A 24,364-nucleotide genomic window follows, 5' to 3' on the forward strand; every position below is an offset into this window, starting at 1 on the left:
TTTCTTATAAACGGTTACTATAAGCTGATGCATATCATATAACAGTCACGTGACCACCAGGGGAAAAGTGTACATGTTTAAACTGTATGTGTAATCTTCTCCTTTTTAGTGAGTATTAAAGATTTCCCCTCAGAAAAATCACAATAAAATTATACGACGAGAAAGATTAAATAATATTATCCTCAACTATGTACTTTTTCTTACATATTTCATAATTATTTTCAATTACAGAATTGATCATAGACTAAAAGTACGATTTCAAACCATTTTAGAGTTCATTACACAATCTCCCTGTCTTCTAAATAATGCTTTTTTTAGATGTTTTTGCAGATATTATAATGAATTTGCATCAAGTGTTTGCATATGAAGTAATGAACACAAATTTTGTAAGTAATTAGAACGTTGTCACATGAATCGGCTCTGTACGTGCGTCTATCGTGAATTCCCGTCACAGCCGTGAACTGCTTCAAACTGTTCCGTCTACTTTATCTTCCACGTGTTGCTATAGTCAACTGTGTTTAACCGTGTAAATTGTTTACTTTTGCATGAATTGAGTTTTTATTTATGTTTTCAGTCGAGCGTTATTTGTGGATGTTCAATACAATACATTGTACAATGTTTCTATAGTGTAAACATAACAACAAGCTTTTTACTCGATATTTTTAAAGTATAACATAAGCTTATGGACATGTCATAAATGTATATTACAAGGTGAGTTAATTATTCTAGTACTTACACATTTAACTAAGAGAGGACCTACAAATAATTCTCGATGCATGCCAAAAACCTAAAGATATTAAATATAGCAGATGTATGTTTTCCGCCTTTGTTGGTTCTCAACTAGCATAAACTGTAACTATGAATATGTATTTATTCCCTATGAAAATGAGTAAAACAGAATTTTAAATATATACTAGATTTTCTGTTATTTTCACTAACAAATGAAACATTGCCAAATTCGGTAATACATGAAATATGTTGCCGAATACTCTGTTACAATCACATTTACAAATAATAAGTGGTACTCAATAACTAATGCTACCTTTTCTGGTAATAGGAAAATATTGTACTCCAAAGTTTGATTTATGTATGAGTTTCATCAGTTAAGTTTTAAGTAAAATAGTATAATTAGAAGAAAAATATGCAGTAATAATGAGAAAACAAAAGTCCTTTCGTCTATATATAGGAAATTAAATCCAGGTTATTGATATATTTATGGGTGTTGTACCAATAATCAAATACTTAAGGACAAAGCGAAGTTATTGCCCCAAATTAAAGTCCCCTTCAGGTATTCTAAAATCAAACCACACACTGAGTGGTTAATTTAGTGACAGGAAATTAGGCTGTTCAGTGTGGAATGCATATTTTGGATCTATTTGCCATCAAAACTGAGTACCAGAGACTGGGATGTGGTAAGAAACCATCATCGTTTAGGTCAGAAGATGTCAGTAACAGAAATATTTGTAACTTTTAAAAAACAAGTTTTAGATAATGTTTGTACTTTTGTAAGTCCACGAGCACTATAGTACTAAATACCAAAGACAGTGGCTACTGGAGTATTGGTGGTTATGTTCTCCTTAAGGCAAATACTGCATTGCTGAGCTAATCATACAAACTGTTTATTTGTATTTTCCAATAAAAACTATCTTCCAGTGTTAGTCCACGGTGCTCTATAGTGTGAGAAATTCCAGAGTCACCTGGGATTGTTTCTTGATCCTTGATTTTTATTCAAATATTTGTCTTCTATTCATTAAAATGTGCCATCAGCGCATAGGAGTGAATAGAAAATTGGGGTAATGTACTTAAGAAGGTCAATACTAAACTATATAAATAGGACGAGACCCAAAGCAGGACCTTGGAGCACACCTCAAGACGTTCAAAGTTGTTGTCCAGGTCACTCCATTGGTTGTCTACTGTATTGTCACTACCTACTCCTGTCTACTCAGGTACCACTTAAGCAATAACTGTGTTGTCTCGTCAATACTCCTCCAGTGAACTTATTTTAGCCATGACTAATTAATGATCGAAGCAGTTTTACTGGTAGATTACTTGAAAGAATCATCACTTCATAAAGTCATTGAGTGGACGGCAAAACATAATGTTGCATGACGTAGGGATCCTTTATATAACTTCACTTACTCCAATATCATTGTATTATAATAGAACTATTGAATAGCAATACTCTATGTATATACGTTTTTTTCCGGTTACATTACGGGGAATTTTTAGGTATTGTTTACCAGAGTAATATTATAGTAAATTAGTATAAAAATTATTGAGATAATAAGATTTCACAGTTAAAAAAAGTAAATTATATAAACCTGAGCAATTATATAGTACTGCTGCCGAAAATCCTGAATATAAATGCTATAAAGTGAAGCGTAGAACACATTCATACAATATCACAGAAGCCACATGAATTTAATCATATAATTATTTCCTATGTAAAGCGCCACAACACCAGAGCGCTTTGTTACGGCTATTGACAGCTGGCTGATATTGATAACTCTACATACGCGCTTCCACTAGCCTTGTCATTATATAGTACTGCTGCCGCAAATCCTGAATATAAATGCTATAAAGTGACACGTAGAACGCATTCATACAATATCACAGAAGCCACATGAATGTAATCGAGCTGGGACCCGGCCACATATAATTATTTCCTATGTAAAGCGCCACAACACCAGAGCGCTTTGTTGCGGCTAGTGACAGCTGGCTGATATTGATAACTCTACATAACGTGCTTCCACTAGCCTTGTCATTATATAGTACTGCTGCCGCAAATCCTGAATATAAATGCTATAAAGTGACACGTGGAACTCATTCATACAATATCACAGAAGCCACATGAATGTAATCGAGCTGGGACCCGGCCACATATAATTATTTCCTATGTAAAGCGCCACAACACCAGAGCGCTTTGTTGCGGCTAGTGACAGCTGGCTGATATTGATAACTCTACATACGCGCTTCCACTAGCCTTGTCATTATATAGTACTGCTGCCGCAAATCCTAAATATAAATGCTATAAAGTGACACGTAGAACTCATTCATACAATATCACAGAAGCCACATGAATTTAATCATCATATAATTATTTCCTATGTAAAGCGCCACAACACCAGAGCGCTTTGTTGCGGCTAGTGACAGCTGGCTGATATTGATAACTCTACATACGTGCTTCCACTAGCCTTGTCATTATATAGTACTGCTGCCGCAAATCCTAAATATAAATGCTATAAAGTGACACGTGGAACTCATTCATACAATATCACAGAAGCCACATGAATGTAATCGAGCTGGGACCCGGCCACATATAATTATTTCCTATGTAAAGCGCCACAACACCAGAGCGCTTTGTTGCGGCTAGTGACAGCTGGCTGATATTGATAACTCTACATACGTGCTTCCACTAGCCTTGTCATTATATAGTACTGCTGCCGCAAATCCTAAATATAAATGCTATAAAGTGACACGTGGAACTCATTCATACAATATCATAGTAGCCACATGAATGTAATCGAGCTGGGACCCGGCCACATATAATTATTTCCTATGTAAAGCGCCACAACACCAGAGCGCTTTGTTGCGGCTAGTGACAGCTGGCTGATATTGATAACTCTACATACGTGCTTCCACTAGCCTTGTCATTATATAGTACTGTTGCCACAACCCTGTATATAAATGCTATTAAAGTGACACGTAGAACTCATTCATACAATATCATAGTAGCCACATGAATGTAATCGAGCTGGAACCCGGCCACATATAATTATTTCCTATGTAAAGCGCTACAACACCAGAGCGCTTTGTTGCGGCTAGTGACAGCTGGCTCATATTGATAACTCTACATACGTGCTTCCACTAGCCTTGTCATTATATAGTACTGCTGCCACAACCCTGTATATAAATGCTATTAAAGTGACACGTAGAACTCATTCATACAATATCACAGTAGCCACATGAATGTAATCGAGCTGGAACCCGGCCACATATAATTATTTCCTATGTAAAGCGCTACAACACCAGAGCGCTTTGTTGCGGCTAGTGACAGCTGGCTCATATTGATAACTCTACATACGTGCTTCCACTAGCCTTGTCATTATATAGTACTGCTGCCACAACCCTGTATATAAATGCTATTAAAGTGACACGTAGAACTCATTCATACAATATCATAGTAGCCACATGAATGTAATCGAGCTGGAACCCGGCCACATATAATTATTTCCTATGTAAAGCGCCACAACACCAGAGCGCTTTGTTGCGGCTAGTGACAGCTGGCTGATATTGATAACTCTACATACGTGCTTCCACTAGCCTTGTCTTTTACTTACTTACATTATTGAGTTATCATTTCGTATACGTATCACAGAAGTTATTTATAAAATCAGTTTTGTTTTAATTTTGCTACAGATATCTACTAATTATTCTATGTTTTTCTTCCCAAGTAATTGCTATAAGCCTATTACATCTGTACTCTTACGAGAGATATCATTATTACAATGCACGAGGTGCACATGACGCAATTCTAAAGAGTAGCAAGTAAAGAGATGTTAATATTACGTTATTATAAAAATTATATTAGAAAATTCTTGATTACCACAAATATACAGCCTTTAATTATAAATTCAGGCCTACCATGGCAGGCAACCGTGGCTGTTTCGTAGGTCCTAGATTCACAGCAATCGCTTTAATCTGTTTTCAAAATTTATTTCATATATTGCATGGCAATTTTTTATTTAAGATTTTATGAATATTTAAGCAAGTATTAAACTTATAGATTGCATGTAACATATAAATTTTGCAAGGAGTCATAGGAATCTGACTTATTGTTATTAAGTTCAAATTACAACAACCAGAGAGTACGCCACTTAAAAAAATGTGTTTCAACATCTGTATGATTATCATTCTAATTTTCATTGCAATTTTAAAGTTACCAAGGCTTTTGCCTTAACTCTAAAGACATTTTTTAATTCTATATGAGTTTATCCTAAGCAAAACAAAACGGTGGGTTCAAAAAGCTTACCTTATAACTTTGGAAGTAATTTCTTCTCATTATTTGGGAGATTGTCATTTAACTGTTTAATCTACGGGTCCAACGGTTGGGTTTTTAAATTATAAAACTTGATAGTAAAATTTTGTTTTACATTTTCAACCTTATAATATTCTTTCATTTAAACTCTTCCTCAACTAACGCAGATAACGGTTTATTTTTTCCTTAAAGAATAGTTCTCTATCCACTTCGATAAAAGCTAGGTTATCTGCTTATTGACTTTTGAAACATACAATCCGACCTAAATTCTGAATTAAATTATATAATTAAGTACTTATTATGTTTTTTTCTGAAAGGCAAAAATGTTAGACTATTTATGATGCGTCCATCAGAAACATTTTTCAGTTTAATACAAATTAAGTGAAAAATATAATTAAAGCAATGAAGACAGAGAAGTTTTCTTTACTGGAGGAAAGGATTAACGTTCTTCAGTGAATGTTTTCAACGTAGTGAAAATCGAAATGTACGCTTAATGAACTTAGACCCTTTACCCTAGGGCGTGAACAAAGAAGCCGAGAGAACCTTTGCAAAATACGTTACGCACAGCAATCATCCTCATGACTGTTTCATGCCTTTTACAGAAACTATGGATATTATTATTCTCGTGTTGTGGTGTTAAAATTATTTTCTATATTATCGATACTACGTCCTATAAGTATATATTCTACACTCTTATTCTTTATTCATGTCTTTATTCTCATTTGTATGTGGGACAAAGGTAAGTAGTACTACGTTGTTATACCTTTAAATATCAAGAAATCTGGTCAAAACCATCTAAAAGTATCCAGAACACCAAATGACTTACCAATAGCCCAGTGTTGCCGTGAAGTGTGTACAATGGTGACCGATGAGCTATCCTGTAGCCCGTCAGCTTGGCAATTAGTAGTGATTGGTAAGTCGCTTTGGTCACCATGTTTATTGCCGGAGAGTGCTTCTTAGCCCAGACTTCGCCTGGTAAAGTAAGACATGCAGATAAACATCTGCAGGCTTAAGAGATCTTAAGACTATGCCATTGTAATCAGGAAGACTTAACCGCAAGCTTCATACAACAATAAAAGAATTGTGTTTAAAAATAAAAGAGGAGAGAAACATGGATTTCAATATAAATTCCATTTTAGTAATAATTATTCACATTTTTGTTACTTTACCTGTGATGTGCACATTCCTAATAATATTGTTAGGGCGAATGTGCCAATCTTCGTTTGTTTTGCTTGCACGCTAAAATTGTTCTACTAATTAATTGTAATTAAATGTAGCATGGACCAAGCATATTATAAGCAATCTTACAGCCCCTAGGATGAATATATGCCTATGCTGGTTTCGAGAATTCCTTATTGCTCATAAAGGTGGAATCCTTAAGGATCTACGTGAGAAGCAGCGGGTGACGACTAGTGTGTTATACATAAGGATCTACGTGAGAAGCCGCAGGTTGAAACCGTACATCGCCGCTCGCACACCCACAGCAAACCATCAGGGAAGCGCGCGCCCATGGTGGCGAACGGGATGCCGGATCAAAACTAAACTAGGTAAAAAAAAAAGAACACCGTGGTCAGCATACTCAGGTTCATTTACTAAGACACAACATAGGCCTATCTAGTCAATATAAATATATAAGTATATATACTATAAATAAAAAAAAAATAAAAAAAATAAAAAGTGCCTGCAGTAGTATATACCTCAAACAATCCTTATCAGGTGCACCTGCATACAAAAATTAGAAACGCCATAATTTGAAACAAGAAATGCCAATTCCACCCGGTATCCTTCGGCTAAGGGCGGGCTCCTAATGAAATCCAAGAAATAACTAAATAATATCTAAAACTAACTTAAAATTAAATAACAAAATATAAACTATATAAATGGCAACAATAACAATAACAAATAAATAAAGAATATGAGCAGGGTATCACAGATGTTGACTAGTAGCAATGTCCATCACGGTGTTCAAGATAACGTCAACGTTTGGTACGTTTTGAAAACACGTATCCGGGTGCAGGTTCGCCGGGCGGTGCATGTCTCGCACACGTAAATGGTCTCTTTGCGTAAACCGTTGCGTGTACACACAACACATCTTCCCAATATGTGAAAAACCAATTTGACAACGTAAACACAACAGTTCCACTCGCAGTCCGCGAAACGAACTAAACGCGCGAGTTAGTTCGTCAGTAGCGCTTGTGTCTGGCAAAACAGGCAGTGGGATGGGTAGTGCGCCGCCATTTTGTAGCTTGGAGAAAAACCGGGAGGCGGGGACAACTATTACTGTGCTTTTCTATTGAGGGATATATGCTCCAGCAGTTGCTGCACTCCACCGGAAAAACTGGGAACTACTTACTCCCAATAATAACCTAAATGTTTAAAAGCGAATATATTTGTCAACAGCGTTTTTAGCAAAGTAAATATTGGCGGTTATATTTGTCAACAGCGCGCGAAGGGTTAAGACTATGCCACTGTAATCAGGAAGACTTAACCGCAAGCATAATACAACAATAAAGGAATTGTGTTTAAAAATAAAAGAGGAGAGAAACATGGATTTCAATATAAATTCCATTTTAGTAATAATTATTCACATTTTTGTTACTTTACCTGTGATGTGCACATTCCTAATAATATTGTTAGGGCGAATGTGCCAATCTTCGTATGTTTTGCTTGCACGCTAAAATTGTTCTACTAATTAATAGTAATTAAATGTAGCATGGACCAAGCATATTATAAGCATTCTTACAGCCCCTAGGATGAATATATGCCTATGCTGGTTTCGAGAATTCCTTATTGCTCATAAAGGTGGAATCCTTAAGGATCTACGTGAGAAGCAGCGGGTGACGACTAGTGTGTTATACATAAGGATCTACGTGAGAAGCCGCGGGTGACGACTAGTGTGTTATACATAAGGATCTACGTGAGAAGCCGCGGGTGACGACTAGTGTGTTATACTTAAGAATCTACGTGAGAAGCCGTGGGTGACGACTAGTGTGTTATACTTAAGAATCTACGTGAGAGGCCGTGGGTGACGACTAGTGTGTTATACTGAAGAATCTACGTGAGAAGCCGTGGGTGAAGACTAGTGTGTTATACATAAGGATCTATTTGAGAAGCCGAGGGTGACGACTAGTGTGTTATACATAAGGATCTACGTGAGAAGCCGCGGGTGACGACTAGTGTGTTGTATATAAAGATCTACGTGAGAAGCCGCGGGTGACGACTAGTGTGTTATACTTAAGAATCTACGTGAGAAGCCGTGGGTGACGACTAGTGTGTTATACTTAAGAATCTACGTGAGAAGCCGCGGGTGACGACTAGTGTGTTATACTTAAGAATCTACGTGAGAAGCCGTGGTGACGACTAGTGTGTTATACATAAGGATATACGTGAGAAGCCGGGGGTGACGACTAGTGTGTTATACTGAAGAATCTACGTGAGAAGCCGCGGGTGACGACTAGTGTGTTATACTTAAGAATCTACGTGAGAAGCCGTGGGTGACGACTAGTGTGTTATACTTAAGAATCTACGTGAGAAGCCGTGGGTGACGACTAGTGTGTTATACATAAGGATCTACGTGAGAAGCCGTGGGTGACGACTAGTGTGTTATACTTAAGAATCTACGTGAGAAGCCGTGGGTGACGACTAGTGTGTTATACTTAAGGATCTACGTGAGAAGCCGCGGGTGACGACTAGTGTGTTATACTTAAGAATCTACGTGAGAAGCCGCGGGTGACGACTAGTGTGTTATACATAAGGATCTACGTGAGAAGCCGCGGGTGACGACTAGTGTGTTATACATAAGGATCTACGTGAGAAGCCGCGGGTGACGACTAGTGTGTTATACATAAGGATCTACGTGAGAAGCCGCGGGTGACGACTAGTGTGTTATACATAAGAATCTACGTGAGAAGCCGCGAGTGACGACTAGTGTGTTATACTTAAGAATCTACGTGAGAAGCCGTGGGTGACGACTAGTGTGTTATACTGAAGAATCTACGTGAGAAGCCGTGGGTGACGACTAGTGTGTTATACTTAAGAATCTACGTGAGAAGCCGTGGGTGACGACTAGTGTGTTATACATAAGAATCTACGTGAGAAGCCGCGGGTGACGACTAGTGTGTTATACTTAAGAATCTACGTGAGAAGCCGCGGGTGACGACTAGTGTGTTATACTTAAGGATCTACGTGAGAAGCCGGGGGTGACGACTAGTGTGTTATACTGAAGAATCTACGTGAGAAGCCGCGGGTGACGACTAGTGTGTTATACTTAAGAATCTACGTGAGAGGCCGTGGGTGACGACTAGTGTGTTATACTGAAGAATCTACGTGAGAAGCCGTGGGTGACGACTAGTGTGTTATACTTAAGAATCTACGTGAGAATCCGCGGGTGACGACTAGTGTGTTATACTTAAGAATCTACGTGAGAAGCCGCGGGTGACGACTAGTGTGTTATACTTAAGAATCTACGTGAGAAGCCGCGGGTGACGACTAGTGTGTTATACATAAGGAATCTACGTGAGAAGCCGTGGGTGACGACTAGTGTGTTATACATAAGGAATCTACGTGAGAAGCCGCGGGTGACGACTAGTGTGTTATACTTAAGGAATCTACGTGAGAAGCCGTGGGTGACGACTAGTGTGTTATACTTAAGAATCTACGTGAGAAGCCGTGGGTGACGACTAGTGTGTTATACTGAAGAATCTACGTGAGAAGCCGTGGGTGACGACTAGTGTGTTATACTTAAGAATCTACGTGAGAAGCCGTGGGTGACGACTAGTGTGTTATACTTAAGAATCTACGTGAGAAGCCGTGGGTGACGACTAGTGTGTTATACTGAAGAATCTACGTGAGAAGCCGTGGGTGACGACTAGTGTGTTATACTGAAGAATCTACGTGAGAAGCCGTGGGTGACGACTAGTGTGTTATACTTAAGAATCTACGTGAGAAGCCGTGGGTGACGACTAGTGTGTTATACTTAAGAATCTACGTGAGAAGCCGTGGGTGACGACTAGTGTGTTATACTTAAGAATCTACGTGAGAAGCCGTGGGTGACGACTAGTGTGTTATACTTAAGAATCTACGTGAGAAGCCGCGGGTGACGACTAGTGTGTTATACTTAAGAATCTACGTGAGAAGCCGCGGGTGACGACTAGTGTGTTATACTTAAGAAAATTCACAAAATACAAACAATGCGCCAACGCTATTATTATTTTTAGATAAAGAGTTTATGAATCGTAACGTTAAACAAATATTAAAAATTTATCCTAATGCGTATAGCGTGTAGCCATTGAATCCATAAACTGCTGAGGCGTTGTTATACATTAAATTTTTTAGTTTTCAAATGTCTAACTTTCTTCAAAACTATAACTGTAAATCCTCAACTTTAGAAGCATTTTACATTTATATACTTACGTATTAATTTTTAGTAACTTTGATGAATTACAACAAATTGTAAAGCAATCTTCAGAATACACTACTGCTGACTGTATCTCCAGAGTGTTGTATGTGGTCGGTACGGTTACGAAAGCTGTGTTTTAATAATACACTAAGTTTCGTTGTTTCCGTTACTACGAACTCAAGGGAGTATCTCCAGAGTGTTGTATGTGGTCGGTACGGTTACGAAAGCTGTGTTTTAATAATACACTAAGTTTCGTTGTTTCCGTTACTACGAACTCAAGGGAGTATCTCCAGAGTGTTGTATGTGGTCGGTACGGTTACGAAAGCTGTGTTTTAATAATACACTAAGTTTCGTTGTTTCCGTTACTACGAACTCAAGGAGTATCTCCAGAGTGTTGTATGTGGTCGGTACGGTTTACGAAAGCTGTGTTTTAATAATACACTAAGTTTCGTTGTTTCCGTTACTACGAACTCAAGGGAGTACGTTTACAAAAATAACGATTGGCTTTGATTATAGAAGGTAACATTTAGATCATAAAATTTAAGATAGATTAATATATTTATAGGTCACGGTTAAATCCAACCCTTATTACGGAAAAAAGGAATATACAAATGTTGTTAAAACGTAAATAGTAAGAAAAAGTAGTGCAGAAATTTAATCTTTTTAATTTTTTTTCTATAAAGTTAACGTATTGAATACATTTACCTGGCGGAATCGGAAGGGATACCCTATCAAGCTTAACACAAATTTCGTTCAGTTTCAAGTGAAATACTAATATTTATAAGGTTTAACGCGCTTCCATCAATTGACGCAGCTTACTGTTGAATATTTATTTACTTAGTTTTCCTCTCTCGCTGTAATTCTTGTATTGACTATTACAATCTCAGCAGTCCAAGCATATGAGAGTAATTACATCCTTAAATTTACGAGAAAGAACATAAAATACACTCAATAATCAGACAGTTTAGTTTAATTTCAAAATCACTCTTCAGTCCACTATTTAATTCTAAATATGAAACGTATATGAAATGTTCCCTGTCTTATACAAGAAAGGGTACAATAAAATAAGATTTTCATAAAATATAAATCAATATTGAAATGAAAACTCTCGTTATTAAACAAATCAAATCTAATGTAAAATCTTCTTCTAATAAACGATTACCTTAAAGGGTAACTCTAACTCATAAGTATAATAAGACTCTATAATAAGACACGTGCAACTGTGAGTAATATAAATTTAAATTAAACAATAATATAGTGAAGCACTCAATAGTAGTCTTCAGCAAGTGTTCTCAACCTTACCTTAAAGGGTAACTCTAACTCATAAGTATAATAAGACTCTATAATAAGACACGTGCAACTGTGAGTAATATAAATTTAAATTAAACAATAATATTGTGAAGCACTCAATAGTAGTCTTCAGCAAGTGTTCTCAACCTTACCTTAAAGGGTAACTCTAACTCATAAGTATAATAAGACTCTATAATAATACACGTGCAACTGTGAGTAATATAAATTTAAATTAAACAATAATATTGTGAAGCACTCAATAGTAGTCTTCAGCAAGTGTTCTCAACCTTACCTTAAAGGGTCACTCTAACTCATAAGTATAATAAGACTCTATAATAAGACACGTGCAACTGTGAGTAATATACATTTAAATTAAACAATAATATTGTGAAGCACTCAATAGTAGTCTTCAGCAAGTGTTCTCAACACAGCAGTTCAAGTAATATTCAGTGTGAACATTCAAAGTTTTAACGTTTACATATCTCGTATAAATTCACAAATACCATGTCCAATTGTATAGTAATTTAGTGCTGTATTTTATATGTACTATCTCTATCTTTTACGATTCAAAAATGCCTGAATTTAGTATTTGGTTAAAGCTTAATTTATATATATATATATATATATATATATATATATATATATATATATATATATATATATATATATATATATATATATATATATATGTAAATCCCTAAATTCAAGGATATTTAGTTCATATTTAGTCTAATATGTGCCCGAAAAATAGTTTATCTCTTCAATCATTGTTATCTGTACTTTCATAAAATCTGTAATTGTCAGCACAGATCAGTTCTAAGATTAAAACACTAAGCAAACCGTTGTTTACACACTCAGATGGTCGATACTTCAGAGAACTGAGATTTTATAATAGCCCCTTCCAGCTGCATTAGGTGATGCCATATCTCTTGAGTTTGATTGGTTCTCAGTTTTCTCTTCAGAAGCGAAATTGAATCCATAAACCCCTTAAACCTATGTATTCGTATAAGACAACTGGACCATATGAGTCAACTCTCCACTTCTCTACAATCTTACTTCCAATTCACTTTTTATACCTTCCCTGAGGAATCTCATAAATACTAATGACTGTCTGTTCACTATTCTAATTTAAATACTAATGAATGTCTGTTCAGTATTCTACTTTTAAATCCTAATGACTGTCTTTTCACTATTCTAATTTTCAATACTAATGACTGTCTGTTCACTATTCTACTTGTAAATGCTAATGACAGTCTGTTCACTATTCTACTTGTAAATGCTAATGCCAGTCTGTTCATTATTCTACTTGTAAATGCTAAATGCCAGTCTGTTCATTATTCTACTTGTAAATACTAATGACTCTCTGTTCACTATTCTACTTTTAAACACTAATGACTGTCTGTTCACTATTCTACTTGTAAATGCTAATGACAGTCTGTTCACTATTCTACTTGTAAATGCTAATGACAGTCTGTTCACTATTCTACTTGTAAATACTAATGACTTTCTGTTCACTATTCTACTTTTAAATACTAATGACTCTCTGTTCACTATTCTACTTGTAAACACTAATGACAGTCTGTTCACTATTCTACTTGTAAATGCTAATGCCAGTCTGTTCATTATTCTACTTGTAAATGCTAATGCCAGTCTGTTCATTATTCTACTTGTAAATACTAATGACTTTCTGTTCACTATTCTACTTGTAAATACTAATGACTCTCTGTTCACTATTCTACTTGTAAATACTAATGACAGTCTGTTCACTATTCTACTTGTAAATGCTAATGACAGTCTGTTCATTATTCTACTTGTAAATGCTAATGCCAGTCTGTTCATTATTCTACTTGTAAATGCTAATGCCTTTCTGTTCATTATTCTACTTGTAAATACTAATGACTTTCTGTTCACTATTCTACTTTTAAATACTAATGACTCTCTGTTCACTATTCTACTTGTAAACACTAATGACAGTCTGTTCACTATTCTACTTGTAAATGCTAATGCCAGTCTGTTCATTATTCTACTTGTAAATACTGATGACTTTCTGTTCACTATTCTACTTTTAAATACTAATGACTGTCTGTTCACTATTCTACTTGTAAATACTAATGACTTTCTGTTCACTATTCTACATGTTAATATTCAAAAATTATGTCTGTTTGCTTGGGTTTCAAATTATAAACAATTTCGTTAAAAGTCCTATTATTGATAATATTGTACAACAACTATATTTCTTTGGACTGGGAGATCTATAACTATAATTATTTCCCATCAATTTAAGTACAAGCTTCGCTACCCGACTTGGATTTACACTACATTTCCTTTATATATATTAGTATTGCTTATATGCAACTAAAAGTTTCGCTAATATCTAAATATTCGATTATTTTATTGACTTTAAGTCATTATATATTATGGTTTTACATTTGATTAAGTATGTTATCGTTATCTGTAAGTGTATTATTTGGAACGGGGTAACTACTATATTGTATTGGTGTACGTAACAAGAAAAGTATTGGCTCAGGTAAATATTACACGTATAAGCAACATTCCCCAAAATGTAAATCTCTAAATATATACTCTGGGGAGTAAAGCTAGTTATATACATGTAAGAGCATGAGTTAAAGAAAGTACAAAATTGACACAGATGCAGTGACTTAATCATATAATAATCAATATTGTGGACTGGGTGTAATTCAAGTGTTAAGGAGTTAATAGCGTTCACTATGTAATTAGGTCCAGGACCTTGCGAGTCGTATCACGCAGTCTGGTTTATTTGTGACATGGACACGCACAAGTGTATTGTAATTTGACCTTGAAAGCAATGAAATAATTTTTTTTTCTTAGACTTCAAAAGAGTTGGTGTTTTCATTCATCACAATTGTACATAATTAATTTTATTTATGTGCTATCTGTTGTAGCTTTCATTATCAAAAATAGGCTTTTAACCTGTATCATCTTTAATTGTTGTATAATTATGTAATACAAATATACGTTATCATAATAATAATATTATTTTATAAGTCATGATAATAATATTTGACTGTAGGAAATTAGGCATCAGTAGGCCCTATAATATTTTAAAACATTCGATAGTTTTAGACACCTCACAAGCTATTTATTAGTTTAATGCACAGTTTTTTTTTTTTATTTGCTGCAGAAAGACGATTATTAATGGCAAACTTATCTCATTCATAACTGTTGTACTTACATGCATTAATCAAGTACTAAATCCTCTCGAACAATTATTGTAACAGTAACACTGTAAATCTAGATATCAGCGGCTTATACTGACAGAACATATAAACCATCTCAATGCCAACAGAGGATAATATTAATTACTTACTGTTGCCTGCGGCCTCGAACGCAATATCACTGAATAACAGGGACGTTTCTTCGTATAAATACCCGTTTTTTAATGGCATGCCATTTCTAATATTTAACTACCACTTTATATGTATTTAGAAAGTTATTTAAAAATATATAACGCGTTTAAACATAATTCTCACGTACTGAGGATACTCTAATATAAGCGTTTTTTATAGATGCACTGGCTGACTGAGATGGACACAAAAGGATAAATTGGTTTTAGAGACCAAATTATTATTCTTATAATTGCCTGTTATAAGAATTAACGTGGCCACAATGGAGAAGTGAAGATATTATTACAGAAGCAGTTGATATTGACGTCTTTTTTGTTAGATTTATACATTGTATATCAAGAAGTTATATATAGATTATTTTGCTCGTAACATTATCCTAGGAATATAACATACAATATTAAGATAATAATTAACAATAATCAAGATATTATAAAATAAAGTAATATCTGCCAGAGGTTGTTATCTGTGTTGAAATACATTGTACTTGAGCAAACAATCAAGAGATATTAATTACCTTATTCTCTCCCATTCTCAAAGATATTATTACTTGTTTGTTCTATTGTATTTGACATATGTGTTATTCTAAAGATAAACACAAGATGCCTGAATAAAAACGTGGATTACTAGTACTTTAAACTGTTATACAATTTATCTAGTGTTTCTTCTCTCAATAAACTGCATTCACAGATATCGATATTGCAGTTAATTACTCCCCCCCCATTTGTTTAAAGCAAATGATAGCTTGTAGCTTACAGCAGAAGTGAGACCCTCCAACTTGTCTCCAATTGTCGGATTCTCAGAAGTAGCGAACAACGTTTCAACAGGTTCTCTACAGTTTTTGGTAATTTACTTTACCTACAATATTATATTCCAAGCCAAATCAAGTTATATCTTGTAGCTTACAGCAGAAGTGAGACCCTCCAACTTGTCTCCAATTGTCGGATTCTCAGAAGTAGCGAACAACATTTCAACAGGTTCTCTACAGTTTGTGCAATTTACTTTACTTACAATATTAATTTCTAAAACTAATCCCGAAAGTATTCTAATCCCGATCATCTGATACTCCATTTGTACAGCACCGAGACTGTGACAGATCCTTTTACGAGTGTCCCTAGACGAACCCCACAATCCAGGCATATCGCAGTGATTTTTATATCACACTCAAATCTTTTCTCACTAGAAAGTCCTGATATTATCTAAAAAATCTCCCTTAACACACTTCAGTATTTCCATTACGGAAGTTTACACCAAGTAATGCTAGGGGAGGAATTTCCACCCCACAAGAAACATTGCACAGAGCAGACAACAGGCAGATAACGTCTTCGATTAACGCTGTATTCAGGAACATTTACATGGAAGTCAAATAATAGGAATTTCTCTATTTTCCAGTGCCTTTTTACATATTACTTACACTAACGTGTCTATTAGTTTGGCATTCTGCGTAGCATAAGTATAAGATTTTTACCACATAAAAGTATATAAAAAGTGAGATGCCACTAGAATTTGGTGCTCGCACCTAGATATATACATATTAAGATACATATTAATAGACATATTAAGTAACAGAACGAGTACATAAGGATATTTTACTCATAGAATAACCCCTCCCCCTATGATTAACAACTTTACACATTTTTTAATAAGTAAACGGCGAGACAACGGCGTGAAACGTGAAAAGTATGTGACAGAAACATTATACATTAATTTTGGTTTTATAGGTCACTGTTGTAAGGCTGCAGCTTCTTTCTTCTTGTTGTGGAACAAACTGTGCACATTTGCACACCACAGTAACAGGTAAGTGATTGCGCCAATCATTCTCCCTCCTCCCTGCCATTGTCAAGGATTTACCACAATTGCCACCATTGTCCTCTGTTCTTTTTCCTCTGAAGGGTGGACCACTAATGCATCGTCACATATATAAACACGATTAAATTGTTTTCTCAATGATCCTTTATGTTTCATTCCGATTCAAAATATTAAAGTATAAATTAATAAAGATTAAAAGACGAATTTTTAGTTTTCATTGGTTTCTCAGCAACATTTTAAGAAATAAAAGATATTTCTCTCTTTATTTGTAACCATGAAAAGGCGAATTATCATGTTTCTATGTGTCTGTCACATTGCCAGTTGTAATTGTATATATTTCAGTTTTAAGCAAATCCCCCTGACTAGTTAATTTCTATATTGTCTTAATATTTTGAAAATATAATTAAATCTTTCATTTATCGTAATAAACTCATATTTTGTTCCAGGCATACTCCATCTCATTTTTAATCAATTGTAATAATATTAAAACCATGTTCAAAGAGAAAAAACTAGGTTTAAAATAAAAAATGTGTAAAAGAGTGGTTATTTAACACATATATGTAATACTTTTGTTCAAAGCTATACATGTGTTTTATTACAACGTTAAAATCAAAACACAATAATCTAAATATCTATATATATTATCATAATAAGGAAACATAATACAATATGTACTAAATAATAGATAAGAAATTACCTGATATATTATAAAACGATTTCCGGATCTTCTTTGCACCTCAATATTGTGTTGTACACTCATTCGTCTTAATATCATTCATTCCTAGTACTTTTTACTCTTGCAGCAACCTTATGCGGGAGGTACATTTCAGTATAAAACTAATAGCATAAGCTAAAGCATCTGTTAGATACGTGTAAAAGTAGCTGCTACGAATGCTAAGTTTGTTATTATATACAGCGTGTATCGAAATGAATGACCTGATTTTAAAACTCAATATCTATATTTCTAAAAATGTCCTGCAAAAATAATATTTATTGCAAAATACTCACAAAATCTTAAAGTTTTAGGTATTTTATTACAAATGTTCTATATGTCCACCAGAAGCAGCACGAACAACATCCAGACGATAGCTAAATTCCTCATAAATCTTACACAACGTATCTGCGTAAACAGACCTTATTGCGACAGTTATTCTGTTCTTTAGTTCTTCGATGTCATGAGTTAGAGGGGAACAAACACTTTTTCCTTCACATATCCCCACAAGAAAAAGTCGCATGGGGTCAAGTCTGGTGATCTTGGAGGCCTAGAATGAAGGGGATTGTCTCGAGGTCCCGTGCGCCCTATCCAGCGGTGGGGCAGAGTGTTGTTGAGAAACTGCCGAACATTGTTGTGCCAGTGAGGCGGAGCTCCATCCTGTTGGAAAATGAAGTCACCAGAGTCTGCCTGAAGTTAGCATTTGAATCTTCAAATGTACGACGATGAGCTATCTAGCTCATTCCATTCACATTTTCTCCCTCAAAAAAGAAGGGACCGTACATTTTTTCCGAGAGACTACACAAAACACGTTCACTTTCGGCGAGTCTCGTTCATGCTGAATAACTTCGTGAGGTTGTTCGAGTCCCCATATGCGAACGTTATGTCGGTTTACTTTACCACTAGTATGAAATGTTGCTTCACCACTGAAAATTAATCGTGATAAAAATGTATCTACTTCCACGTCCTCAAGTAGAGCATTACTAAATTCAACACGTTTTCCTTTTATTACCAACCCGGAGAGCGTGTACTAATTTTAGTCTGTATGGTTTGTACAGCAAACGACGTCTTAACACTCGCCAGACTGTCATGTGAGGCATAACCAGCTGTCTGCTTGCACGGCGAGTAGACGTTCGTGGACTGCGCTCATACGTTTGCCGAACTGTTCCCACCATTTCGTCAGAAGTGCGAGGTCGGCCTGAACTTTTACCGTTGCACAAGCACCCTTTCTCTTCAAATTGGCGATACCATCGACGAATGTTTTTAGGTGAAGGCGGATCAATGCCGAAACGACGACGAAAAGCACGCTGGACCGAAACAACTGACTCATCCTTGGCAAACTGCAAACACACAAAACGCCTTTTGTTGAACGGACGCCATTTTACTTCAGACTCACTGGAAACGAAGAAGACGCACTGACCAACATCTAGCGGTGATTTTATGAAACTTTAGGCCACGCCCATTCCAAATACATAGCTTTCCTTGCCCGCACGCCTTATGTTTCGTAATTATTACCGTACAAAATCAGGTCATTCTTTTTGATATACCCGTTTTATATATATATATATATATATATATATATATATATATATATATATATATATATATATATATATATACATATAATAAACGAAGTTTTATTTCATTTATTATTGCCTGAGCGTTAGTATATTGCTGTCTGTCTGTCCATAAGGTATCTCAAAAACTAAATTGACCTATCGTTTTGAAATTGTGGAAGAAGCTTAACATGTATGCAATACTGTGTTGCATGACATCCATGATGGTGCATTTATCGAGCGTCGGCAAATGTTTTTACTGATGTTCAGAGTATAACCTAATAATGGTACATGTGCCACAATAACAAGTATAGCTTACATACCTGCAATATTCGTAGAAAAACTTTATGTGTACACTTCCAATTTTCAAACTTCATTTCTACATAGAAAAAAATTACTCCTTTGAACATTACGTCCAGTAATGGAGTTTGCCTCTGCATCGATGAAGGTTACCACTCAATTGAATGAGACAATTGTATATGGCTGTCCGGGAATGTTAAATTTTATTTCATTCATAACACTTTTTAATATTTTTTCTATAAAGCTTCTCGAGGTTAAAATCAGCTATAGACTGTTACGCGACGCGTGCTGTGGTCTACCCTTGACTGTATAAGATTAGGCCAACCGGAATGGAATTGCTTTATTGAATAATGCGTATTCTATTTTGTCTGTAAACCTAGCTATATATCGAGTAGGATTTTGTAAAGTAATATAAGTGCCTAATTTGTCTATAAGAGTATACAATATAACTATATTCCACAAAATTAATATTGATTTCACAACTTAGAAATTCAACAAAACTGTGTCATTTTTATCCATTAACTCTTTAATACAAAACATCTTCCCGTGAAATAAAATATTCATAAATTTAGTTGGTAAAGGTTTGCTATTAATATTAGATAGAAACCACTGTCGGTACTGAATCCCCTTGACTTTATACTTACGTCAGTGCTTCAGTTAATAGTTACAGCAGACAGTTGGTAAATGTCGTAAACTTTAACGAATTCCATTGTGTACAGAATAATACTCGTACTTGTTTTAACTACAGTATTGTGTATGTGACTAGAACATTCAAGGTACTACAGCGAATAGTAATGGAAAATCTGTTTGTAAAACGGAAGGTCTCAATTTTTTAAGCTAAGCAAATAGAAAGACTTCAGTAACAATTGTCCGGATTATATAATTTATAATTTGTCCCACAATTACTAGAGACTAACATTACACGTGATTATGAAGTCTCTCAACAGAGGTTACACATAGTTACTTTGTTGTAAATTTCAGTTAGTTTCAAATGTAAGCCCAAGACAGCATCGCCTCAGGTTGACGAAAGAAAAGCTCACATTCTGAAAGCTGACAGTTTACTGTCGGCAGTTTTACGAGTATTACTGAGAGGATGAAGAAGAACCCTCACAACAGGACCTTCTTGACTTGCAAATTTTACAATACGACATTGCCAGGACATTCTTGAAGAGCGGACATTTGACATTGAGATACCTCAGAGCACGAGAATGTGAGGTGAGTGAATTACAATATGTCTGCGTTGTGGGCACTGACTAGGACATCCACATAATGAGAAATAAGGTACTATTATAAATATATAACCGAGAAAATAAAAGACATCTTTGTAGGTATACCGTTCCAATAAGCATAAAATATTAACTAAAACATCATTTTAATGTTTTAAAACATGTTAATAATGAGAAATAAGGTACTATTATAAATATATAACCGAGAAAATAAAAGACATCTTTGTAGGTATACCGTTCCAATAAGCATAAAATATTAACTAAAACATCATTTTAATGTTTAAAACATGTTAATTAAATCTATACTACATGTAGACTGATGTTTTGCACTGTCTTGTACTCCTAATATTACTGTGTTCATATCTAACACTGGAATGGGAGATTTTTTCTAGTTAATAGAGAAAAGTCTATGAAGACTTGTTAATACCATAAAATCCGCAGTTTGACTTATTCATGATAGATAATATATTTTAATTTTAAACCACTCATATTGGTTCATTAATATTATTATGAAAATAATAGTTCCTAAAGTCATATATTAAACCTTTACTTGTATCTCTGTGGCTTCATACTGTATTACTATATTTGTCTTATTCTGTTCACATAATTTGAAAACAAATTCTTGTGTCTCAGAAGTAAAGATATCATTAGATTTTTAACCATTGATCCTGATATTCCACCCTGAAAGGTGGTAACTGTAAGCTGAACTCCCAAAGTTGAATCCTTTAAGATGCACATTGTAAGCTACACACTGTAAGCTACACCCTATAAGCTGCATACTGTAAACCGGACAATGTAAATTACACATTATTAGCTATAAAGTAAGTTGCACCCTGTAAGCTAGAAGCTGTAGGTTACACCCTGTAAGCTTCACATTCTAAGCTAGACCCAGTATTCTACACCCTGTAAACTGCAATTAAGAGCTACACTCCGTAAGCTGCGCACTATAAGCTGCGCCATGTAAGATATACAACATATGATATTCACTCTAAGCTACACATAATAGGCTACACTCTGTAAGATGCACCCATTAAGCTCCACACTATAAGCTACAACCTGTAAGCTACAATCCGTAGGCTAAACACTGAACGTACACTCTGTAAGCTACACACTCTATATTGCACCCTGTAAGCTGCACACTCGATACTGCACATGTAAGTTACACACCCTATACTGCACCCTGTAAGCTTCAAGCGATATGCTACGCACTGCAGCCTGAACCATGTAAGCTCCACACTCTATACTGCACCTTGTAAGCTACACACTCTATACTGCACCATGTAAGCTGCACACTCTATACTGCACCTATAAGTTACACACTCTATACTGCACCATGTAAGCTGCACACTCTATACTGCACCTGTAAGTTACACACCCTATACTGCACCATGTAAGCTTCAAGCGATATGCTACGCACTGCAGCCTGAAACCATGTAAGCTCCACACTCTATACTGCACCTTGTAAGCTACACACTCTATACTGCACCTTGTAAGCTACACACTCTATACTGCACCCTGTAAGCTGCACACTCTATACTGCACCTAGCCTAAGTTACACACTCTATACTGCACCATGTAAGCTGCACACTCTATACTGCACCTGTAAGTTACACACTCTATACTGCACCATGTAAGCTTCAAGCGATATGCTACGCACTGCAGCCTGAACCATGTAAGCTCCACACTCTATACTGCACCTTGTAAGCTACACACTCTATACTGCACCTTGTAAGCTACACACTCTATACTGCACCCTGTAAGCTGCACACTCTATACTGCACCTATAAGTTACACACTCTATACTGCACCATGTAAGCTGCACACTCTATACTGCACCTGTAAGTTACACACTCTATACTGCACCATGTAAGCTGCACGCTATATGCTACGCACTGCAGCCTAAACCATGTAAGCTCCACACTCTATACTGCACCTTGTAAGCTACACACTCTATACTGCACCCTGTAAGCTGCACACTCTATACTGCACCTGTAAGTTACACACTCTATACTGCACCATGTAAGCTGCACGCTATATGCTACGCACTGGAGCCTGAACCATGTAAGCTCCACACTCTATACTGCACCCTGTAATCTCCACAATCTATACTGCATCCTGTAAGCTACACAGTCTGTACTGCATCGTGTAAGCTACACACTATATGTTATGCACTGTATGCTGCACCCTTCAAGCTACAAACTCTATACTGCACCCTGTTAGCTGCACGCTATATGCTACGCACTGTAGCCTGAACCATGTAAGCTCCACACTCTATACTGTACCCTGTTAAGCTGCACGCTGTATGCTACGCACTGTAGCCTGAACCATGTAAGCTCCACACTCTATACTGCACCCTGTTAGCTGCACGCTATATGCTACGCACTGTAGCCTGAACCATGTAAGCTCCACACTCTATACTGCACCCTGTAAGCTGCACGCTATATGCTCCGCACTGTAGTCTGAACCATGTAAGCTCCACACTCTATACTGTACCCTGTTAGCTGCACGCTGTATGCTACGCACTGTAGCCTGAACCATGTAAGCTCTACACTCTATACTGTACCCTGTTAGCTGCACGCTGTATGCTACGCACTGTAGTCTGAACCATGTAAGCTCTACACTCTATACTGTACCCTGTTAGCTGCACGCTGTATGCTACGCACTGTAGCCTGAACCATGTAAGCTCCACACTCTATACTGTACCCTGTTAGCTGCACGCTGTATGCTACGCACTGTAGCCTGAACCATGTAAGCTCCACACTCTATACTGTACCCTGTTAGCTGCACGCTGTATGCTACGCACTGTAGCCTGAACCATGTAAGCTCCACACTCTATACTGCACCTTGTAAGCTACACACTCTATACTGCACCTTGTAAGCTACACACTCTATACTGCACCTTGTAAGCTGCACACTCTATACTGCACCTATAACTTACACACTCTATACTGCACCATGTAAGCTGCACACCCTATACTGCACCTGTAAGTTACACACCCTATACTGCACCATGTAAGCGTCAAGCGATATGCTACGCACTGTAGCCTGAACCATGTAAGCTCCACACTCTATACTGCACCTAGTAATCTACACACTCTATACTGCACCTTGTAAGCTACACACTCTATACTGCACCCTGTAAGCTGCACACTCTATACTGCACCTATAACTTACACACTCTATACTGCACCATGTAAGCTGCACACTCTATACTGCACCTGTAAGTTACACACCCTATACTGCACCATGTAAGCTTCAAGCGATATGCTACGCACTGTAGCCTGAACCATGTAAGCTCCACACTCTATACTGCACCTTGTAAGCTGCACGCTCTATGCTACGCACTTGTAAGCTACACACTCTATACTGCACCCTGTAAGCTGCACACTCTATACTGCACCTATAACTTACACACTCTATACTGCACCATGTAAGCTCCACACTCTATACTGTACCCTGTTAGCTGCACGCTGTATGCTACGCACTGTAGCCTGAACCATGTAAGCTCCACACTCTATACTGTACCCTGTTAGCTGCACGGTGTATGCTCCGCACTGTAGCCTTAACCATGTAAGCTCCACACTCTATACTGTAACAGGATAAACAGTGTAACCTTCACCCTGTAATCCCACTATATTTTGTTGATTTTACT

Source organism: Homalodisca vitripennis, chromosome 7 (assembly GCF_021130785.1).
Source record: "Homalodisca vitripennis isolate AUS2020 chromosome 7, UT_GWSS_2.1, whole genome shotgun sequence".
NCBI lineage: Eukaryota > Metazoa > Arthropoda > Insecta > Hemiptera > Cicadellidae > Homalodisca > Homalodisca vitripennis.